A 7,290-nucleotide genomic window follows, 5' to 3' on the forward strand; every position below is an offset into this window, starting at 1 on the left:
CTTGAGGCTTGCCAGGCAGTATGGCAATGTTTGCTATGATCTTCTAGATCCCACAGCAGCAAGCTGCAGTGTGGCCTCCTCCAGATGGCTCTTTCCTCAGTTCTCCACTTGCCAGTTGAAAAACAGCACTTTTCATACACCAGTTTACTGTGCAGCCTCTGGATCAGCTAAATTCAGGCTGCTTTTCTGATGTACAGGCATTTCTGTGCCAAATTATCCATCATCCTCTGTCTGTGTTATCCTTTCCCCTCTTTGATGAATTAGTGCTGCTGCCTCTACCACAACTGGCTTGACTCCAATGCACTCTTTCTTGATTTTTATTAAATGCTTCTGAATTTCTGAGTCTCGATGAGACTCTGACTGTCATTCCCTCTTTCACCCACCTCACAGAGAAGCAGTACTCTCCTTGAATTCTGAGCTACAGAGCAACTGGAAACAGCCTTCTTCTAATCTGCCATCTTAAATTGAAATCTAATTTCTCTATTTTTGTGAAAAATGCCATTGGTATTTTGATGGGTATTGCATTGAATTTGCAGATCAATGCAGAGTTCATACTACTTGAGTAGGTAGTTTAAACATTTTAATAATATTAATTCATCCAATCTACTATATTTTAGATATGAGGTGTCCCTAAAAAGCTCATGTGTGAATGCAATGCAAGAAAGCTTAGACGTGAAATGATTGGGTTATGAGAGCACAAACCTAATCAGTGCCTTAATCCCCTGGTTAGGATTAACTGGATGGTAACTATAGGCAGGTAAAGTATGGCTGTGGGAAGTGGGTCCCTTTAGGCAAGTCTTTGGGATATATATTTTGTCCTTGATGAGTGGAGCTCTCTTTATGCTTCCCAGTGCAATGTCCTAAGTTACTTTCCTCCATCACACTCTTCTGCCATGATGTTCTGCCTCATCTCGGGCCCAAAGCAATGAAGCTGGCCACCTCTGAAGTGAGACCTCTAAAATTGTAATCCCAAAATAAACTTTTCCTCTTCTAATTGCTCTTTTCAGGTCTTGATCATAGCAGCCAAAAAGTTGACTGAAATACAACTCTTAAACACGTTAGTTTTCTACTTATTTGTGTCTTCTTCCATTTCCTTCATCACTATTTTAGTTCTTAGTGTACAGATCTTTCACCTCATTGGTTAATTTACTCCCAAGTATTTTGTTGTCTTCGATGTTATTATATATGGCAATCAGGTAGGTTATTGTTAGTGTATGAAATGCAACTGATGTTTGTATGCTTATTTTGTATTCTGCAATTTTATGGAATTTGTTGATTAGTTTTAATTGTTCTTTTGGTGGTATATTTAGGGGTTTTCTATATGTAAGATCATGTTATATGTAGACACAGTTTTATTTCTTCCTTTCTAAATTAGATACCATTATTTAATTTTTTTAGCTTACCAAAAATTGTTCTAGCTAGGATTTCCAATACTATGTTGAAGACAAGTGTAAACAGAAGGCACTCTTGTCTTGTTTCTGATCTTAGAGAAAAAGATTTAAGATTTTCACCATTGGGTATAATGCTAGATGTAAACTTGTCTTCATTGTGTTGTGGTATATTCCTTCTACACGTAATTGGAGGAGCATATTTTTCATCATGAAAGCAACATAAACTTCAATGAATGTTTTTTCTGCATCTAATGTAAGTTCATATAATTTATATCCTTCATTCTATTAATATGGTATATCATTTTAGTAATTTTTGCATGTCAAATCATATGTCAAAGGGATAAATGCCACTTCATTATAGTACATAGTCATTTTAATGTGTTGCTGAATTTGGATTGCTAGTATTTTGTTGAAGATTTTTGCATCTATGTCCATTAAGGATATAATTTCCTTTTCTTGTAGTGTTCTTGTGTGGCTTTGGTATCAGGGCAATGCTAGTCTCATAAAATGAGTTTGAAAGTGTTCCAACTCTTCAATTGTTTGGAAGAGTTTAATAATGATTGATGTAATTGGTTCTGAAATATTTGTTTGAATTCACCAGTAAATGTATCTGGACCTGAGATTCTCCATGTTGGGAGATTTATGATCACTGTTTCAATCCCCTTATTCATTATATTTTTGCTAAAGTCTATTTCTTTATTATTCTGGCTTGGTAAGTTGCATGTTCCTAAGACTATATCTATTACTTGTAGATTAACCAAAATGTTGGTGTATAACAGTTCATTGAGTCTCAAATGATTTTTTTGTATTTCTATGGCTATAGCTATAATATTTATTCTTTCATTTATGAGTTTGCTTCTATGACTATTCTTTTTTCTTTCTTGATTAGGCTCATTAAATTTTGTCATTTTTTTCTTTTCTAAAATCCAATTCTCTATTTCTTTAATCTTTCCTATTCATTTTCTAGACTCTATTTTATTTATTTCCATTCTGTTCTATGTTATCTCCTTCCTTCTAACAGATTTATGGGTTTTTTTGGTTATTGTTTTTCTATTTCCATGAAGTGAAAATATAGGTTGTTTATTTGACGTCTTTCATTTTTTTAAACATAGGCACTTACTGCAATAAGTTTTTCTCTTACAGATGCTTTTGCTACATCCCACAGATTTTGGTATGTTGTGTTTCCATTTTCATTTGTCTTAAGATATTTCTGGCATTTAATATGATTTTTTCTTTGACCCATTGGTGGTTCATGGTTATGTTGTTTAATTTCTATATATAGCTCAGTTGGTAGAGTGTTTACCTTGCATGCATACGGCCCTGGGTTCAATCTCCCGCACTGCCAAAAATAAAAATTTCTACCTATTTTAAAATTTTCCATTTTTCTCCTGTCATATAAAGTCTAACTTCATATTATTGTGGCTGGAAAAGATACTTGATATGATTCTAAACTTCTTAAATTTGTCAAGACTTGTTTTGTGGCCTAACAGATTAGCTATGATGGAGAATACCTTGTGTACATTTGAAAAGAATGTGTACTCTGCTACTATTGGATAGAATATTTTGTATATTAAGTTAGGTCCATTTCTTCTATGGTATTGTTTAAATCTGATATTTCCTTTCTGATTTTATGAATGATCTATCCATTGTTGAAAATGGGGTATCAAACTCTGATTATTGCTGTATTTCTGTTTCTTTTTTCCTTCAGATCTGTTCATATTTGCTTTATATATTAGATACTCAGATGTTATATGCATAAATATTTACAATTTTTATATATTCTCGATTAATCTAGCCCTTTATCATTATGCAATTACCTTCTTGCTCTCTTGTAACAGTTTTTGAGTTAAAATCTATTTTCTCTAAGCATAACCACCCCTATTGTCTTTTTGTTACCATTTGCCTGTAATATCTTTTTTCATCCTTCTCTTTCAGTTCATGGATGCCCTTAAAGCTAAAGTGAGCAGCATAGAGTTTGTATTTGTTATTTTATTCATTCTAATAACATGCTGTTTATTAGAATATTCAATCCATTTACTTTTAAATAATTACTGATAGTTAAATACATACTATTTCCATATTGTTAATTTTGTATTCTTTTGTAGTTATTTTGTTACTTCTTCCTCTTTTGCTGTATTCCTTTGTGATTTGATGACTTTTGTGGTGGTATTTCTTGATTCCTTTCTCTTAATATTTTGTGTATCTATTACTTGTTTTTCTTTTGTGGTTACCATGAGGTTTACATAAAATATTTTATAGATATCATATTTTAAGTTGATAAAAACTTAACTTTGCATATACAAACACTACTTTTCCTGCTCCCACTCCCATTTTAGGTTACTATTATTACAACTTACATCTTTTTTGGAGGGAGGTGGTACCAGGAATTGAACTCAGGGGCACTCAACCACTGAGCCACATCCCCAGCCCTGTTTTGTATTTTATTTAGAGACAGGGTCTCACTGAGTTGCTTAGTGCTTTGCTTTTGCTGAGGCTGACTTTGAACTCAAGATCTTCCTGCCTCAGCATCTGAGCCACTGGGATTACAAGTGTGCACCACCACATCAGGTTTACATCTTTTTAACACTATGTATCTATTCAAATTATTGCAGTTTTAGTTATTTTAAATTAATTTTAATTTTTATACTTGAGCTGAAAGTGATTTGCACACAACCATTACAATATTCAAAAATGGTGGACTCAAGTATATTATTAGTGAGTTTCATATATTTGTATGCTTTTAAGTTGCTTACTAACATCTTTTCCATTCAGACTGAAGAACGCCCTTTAGTATTTCCTCTAATGCTCACCTAGTAGTGATGAAAATTATTTCAGCTTTTCTTTTTTTGGGGAAGTCTTTCTCTTTCATTTCTGAAGGGTAGCTTTGCTGGATGTGATATTCTTTGTTAGCAGGATTTTTTTTTTCTTCAATACTTTGAATACATCATCTCACTGTCCTTATCTGAAAGATATCTGATGACAAATCCTTTTATACTACTTTGGAGATTCCCTTGTATTTGATAAGTGATGCTTTCAAAACTCTATCTTTGACACTTAAGAATTTAATTATAATATGTCTCTTTGGTTTCAACATATTCAGAGATATTTAGAATTCATGAATCTAGATGCCCATTTCTCTCTCAAGATTTGAGAATTTTACATCCATTATTTTAAAAATACACTTCATTGCTATAATATTTAGTTGTCAGTCATTTCATAGATCTTTATTTCTACAGGCTCTGATATTGGAGCATTAATTAGTTTCTTTGGTGTTATCATGTGTTTCTGATTCTTCAGGATTTTTGTATTCTTGTGCTGGTATCTATACATTTGACGAAGTGATATCCTTCAGCTTTACATGTTTGCTTTGGCTGGAAAAACCTTTATCAATTAGCCTATCCTGGGGTTCTAGACAGGCCAGCTGCTAACATCTGCAGGTAGGTTAATCTGTATCTCTGCCCATATATATTAACTTCTCAAGTGTTGCAACTGAGTGGGTCTATTGGCTGGTCTGATAGCTGGGCTCCCTGTTTGGGTGGGATCTCTCTCTGGGCTCTGAGGTCAGTTGGGGCCACTGACTGGGTTCCATAATTTTGAGTGAGGTTACAGACTGTGCTCTCTGGTCTAGTGGTGCCCTTGTTGGACTCTGCATTCAGACAGAATTTCAGTCTGTGTTCTACAATTCTGTATGGCTTCAGGCTATGCTCTAAATCTGGTTGGGGTTTCTACTTAGGTTCTGTGATTTGTTGGGCCACTATTTGAACTCCAAAATCATCTTTGGTTGAGTGGGGCCACAAGTTGTACTCCCTGGCTCCCTGTGGTGTCACTGACTGAACTTTATTTTCTATGGTATTGGTTCTACAGTTGGGTAGCTATCACATGAGCCAATAGACTAGGCTCCATAGCCATACCAGGCAACTGACTGGAAACCCAACTGGGCAGAATGCTGACTATGTTCCATGGCTAACCTGGGCTGGTTTGGTTCAAAAGTGGGAGGAGCTGCTAGCTGGATTCTTTAAGGTGAGGTCCATAGTAAATGTGATGTTACCACAAAGATTCATATATTAATTATGGGTAGGATAACCTTGGCAACTCCAACAGTGTTCCCTGTGTGGTGAGACAGAAGTGGGCCTCCTGTGAAGCATTATAGTTCACTGAGGAAACTAGAAGTCTGCTTCATCTCTGTTTTCTCCACTAGAGATACTAACCTTAGGAGATCCCTCTTGGTATGGCAGTGTTGGCCTGAGGAAAAAAGAGAAAATCAAAGTAAAAACTATTCCCTTTATCCTTTTAATATCTTTTCTCATCTTTTTGTGTTTTGTGGGGGTGCTTCAACCTCACTGCTGGGTCCTGGGATTTTCATAAAGACATTCTCTCTGTGGATAATTGGTAATCAGTATTGATATGAGGAGGACTAGAGATATGGGCCTCTTATTCTGTAATCTTCCTGACATCACCTTACTCTTCTTTTTGAGTAATAAATTTGTTGACTTTCAAATTTGAATTTACACTGCCAGAGCTCCTGGATCTCAGGTCTTTGTACTGGAACTGGAACTATACCATTAACTCTCCTAGGTCTCCAGTGTTCTGACTGCAGATCTTAACAATATGTCTTTGAGATATTTCAAGTAGTAAGTACAGATTTACCCAATTATTTGTAACAGTGGCATGACTCTTCATATTATAGATATGATGTTACTTGATGAAAACTAAGTTGTTTTCAGATTTTTTGATAATAGCTTAATAATGCCACAATGAATACTTATGCTTTTATCTTTGCTAAATTATATACATATATCTAAAATCAAAGTGCCAGAAGAGGGGGGTTACTGGATGAAATGGTACATGTATTTACATTGGCAAATTACTCCCCAAAATATAATATAAACTCTGATCAAATTATGTATGAAAGTGCTCATTACCTTATACATTTACCTCACTGATTTTATCAATCTTTTAAATTATTACCAATAGGAGTAATAAAATTCTACCACATGGTTAAAAATAATACCACATTGTCACCAACTTGCTCTCTGTAAAATCTGCACCAATTTACTTATACTTTCTCTACCTGATCCTCTATATCTGGAACCATGTTGCAAATTCCTTGGGAAAGTTCTAACTGAACCCATTCAAGATGAATATCATGTCTTCTGGAAGATACTGAAAGGCTATGGTATTCTTCTGTCATGCCAGTTAAATCCCAAAGGCTCCTTTATCAAGCGTGTTTCAAGTACCTTTAAGAAATACTTCTTGAATATAAGAAAAGCACTGTATCACATTTAACAAAATAAAAAACCAATAAAAGGAAATCACATTACCAAATTAGATGGCTCATTTAAGAAGTAGTTGTCTTTGAGAATAAAGCAGAACAGACTGAAAGATTAAAATAGTGGTACATGACTGTAATCCCAGCTATTTGTGAGGCAGAGGCAAGGAGACCACAAGTTCAAGACCAGTCTTAGCAACTGCAACTTAGGAAGACTCTATTTCAAAATGAAAATAAAAACAAAAATAGTTGGCTATAGTGCCGCAGTCTGGCTGGGCACAATTCAGGAGCCACTTGTCAAAAGAAACGAACTTTATTTTTAGAACCACACACGCCAAACAAAACAGCTCCTCAGGAAAAACCCTCAGAGCCCAACTGCCACCACCGGCTTCCCACAAGCCTCTCAACCTCCCCCACTCCTCCTGCTCTTGAAGCCGATTGGCTGGGTCGCGTGGGCGGAGCCAAAAAAGTCCCCCAATGAGCAGCTCCATGGTCTGAAAGGGCAGGGAAACAGCCCAATGAGCATCACCGCAGAGGAGCCAATCAGCTAGAAGTTGCTGGGGCCGCTGTGAGCCAATCATCAGCTGGCAGTCTGAAAGTTTGCTGGGGCCCCTTCGGCTGTGGCTCTCA

At 35.7% G+C, this 7,290-nt stretch overlaps 1 long non-coding RNA gene across 1 annotated transcript in view; it reads left to right on the plus strand.

Annotated features, from left to right (window-relative positions):
* Window positions 1-623: 623 nt before the first annotated feature.
* LOC125614282 overlaps window positions 624-7,290 on the plus strand; it is a 19,460-nt gene continuing 12,793 nt past the window's right edge. The window contains exons 1-2 of the long non-coding RNA XR_007344887.1: window positions 624-725; window positions 3,843-3,847. This is a non-coding gene — a long non-coding RNA (uncharacterized LOC125614282). The remainder of the gene's footprint in view (window positions 726-3,842; window positions 3,848-7,290) is intronic.

The sequence above is a fragment of the Marmota marmota genome, unplaced genomic scaffold (assembly GCF_001458135.2).
Source record: "Marmota marmota marmota unplaced genomic scaffold, marMar, whole genome shotgun sequence".
Taxonomy (NCBI): Eukaryota; Metazoa; Chordata; class Mammalia; order Rodentia; family Sciuridae; genus Marmota; species Marmota marmota.